General features: G+C 47.3%; 1 pseudogene; it reads left to right on the top strand.

Annotated features, from left to right (window-relative positions):
• The first annotated feature begins 223 nt into the window (after window positions 1–223).
• LOC129820403 (5S ribosomal RNA) lies at window positions 224–342 on the top strand (annotated as a pseudogene).
• The last annotated feature ends 1,321 nt before the right edge of the window (window positions 343–1,663 follow it).

The following is a 1,663-nucleotide window of genomic DNA, read 5'->3' as shown; positions in this document are numbered from 1 at the left end:
CGGACACTGTGGCTGGATTTACAACAAGTGTATCTTTAAAATGGTGTAAAATAAATGTATGTTTGAGGAATTTTAATTATGTGATTTCTGTTGTTTTGAATTTGGCGCCCTGCAGTTTCACTGGCTGTTGAAGAGGTGGGACGCTGACGTCTCACGTACCCTAGAGAGGTTAATTAATCAGACTCACTTTGACTTTATATAGTGCACCAAGAAATGTGCTTTTGCTTACGGCCATACCAGCCTGAGTACTCCCGATCTCGTCAAATCTCGGAAGCAAAGAAGGGTCAGGCCTGGTTAGTACTTGGATGGGAGACCACCTGGGAATACCAGGTGCTGTAAGCTTTTTGTCCACTAGGGGGTGCTCTTGCATCATTTCATCAGCAACACTGCCTTGTAGAATTGATTTGATACTGAATGTTTATTTGACTAGATGCATCTTGTATGGACTAGTATCCCTGGTCCTATTAATAGGATCATTGATCCTTTTGTTGTCTGGGAGCAACTGCCTTTAAATTGTAAGACAAATAAGAATATTGTTACTGAATGCAACTTGTGTGTGCTTTGTGCTCCCTCACCCTGATCAAAATAAAAAATGCTTGTTAGTGGAACTGGACTGGTGTCTGATGGCCGTGTGTTTTCCATGGTGGAATTAAAACCCTTTGTCCTTTTTTTCCCACAAGGCTGAAATATGTGCCCTCGCTTTGAAATGTAAGCAAGGTTTGTTTGTATTTCATCCAACTCTCTGTGCTACCAAGTGATGGCTACAGTATAAGCAATGTCTTCCACTTTTTGAGTGACACAAAGTTGAAGCTGCTTTTCTAATTGGTGAAAATGCAACAGCTGTTAATCAGACTCACTTTGACTTTATATAGTGCACCAAGAGATGTTCTCTCGCTTACGGCCATACCAGCCTGAGTACGCCCCTCCTGTTTGGTAATTGACACAGGTGTGGGTGATTGCGCTGAGGTTGAGTGTTTGCTCCAGACTGTTTTGTTGGACTTTTTGGTGTTATGAAGTGCAATCTCATCTTTGTTAATTGATTAAGTTTGAGTTGTTGTTTGGTTGTGTTCCCCGGCAGCATATTGCTGTTTGGGGGACTTTCCTCCTGTCGTTTTGGTGAGTGCCCTGATTCTGCCTGTCATAAGTGTGGTGAGCAGGGGCATTACGCAAGAGAGTGTAATGGGAGACGAGAGCGCGGTTGTGTTGGTTGCGGGAGAAGTTTTGTGCAGGGCTCCTGTTCCCATGGTGGTGGTGCTCATGGCTTGGCATCTCAGGTCTTCAGCGGAGATGGTGTCGTGGAGGAGAGCGAGGTGGAGGAATCTGGGGAGGAGATCGGCATGGGGGAGCAGTCCCAGGGAGAGATGGAGGACGAAGAAGACCAGAGGAATTCGGAGGATGAAGAAGAGACGGGGCCTTGTCCTGTAGGAAAGGAGGTATCCAAGGGTGGGGATATCAGTTCAAGCCTAGACGATGTGGAGTTGGAGGGCGTTCCTGGGGGGGGGGGTAGCGTGGTGTGTGGGAGAAGCACCTGGAGAGGCATTGGCTTCGGATTCTGGGGGTGCAGTGGAGATCCCGAAGGTGTCTGATGTCCCGGGAGGCTCCTCTTGGGTGGTAGATCCTGTAAGGGATGACTCGTAAGGGTCTGAAGAAGAGCTGACGGGGG

The sequence above is a fragment of the Salvelinus fontinalis genome, chromosome 22 (assembly GCF_029448725.1).
Source record: "Salvelinus fontinalis isolate EN_2023a chromosome 22, ASM2944872v1, whole genome shotgun sequence".
Lineage (NCBI taxonomy): Eukaryota > Metazoa > Chordata > Actinopteri > Salmoniformes > Salmonidae > Salvelinus > Salvelinus fontinalis.
Note: the sequence above shows the minus strand (reverse complement) of the source record. Positions and strands in the feature narration are given on the sequence as shown.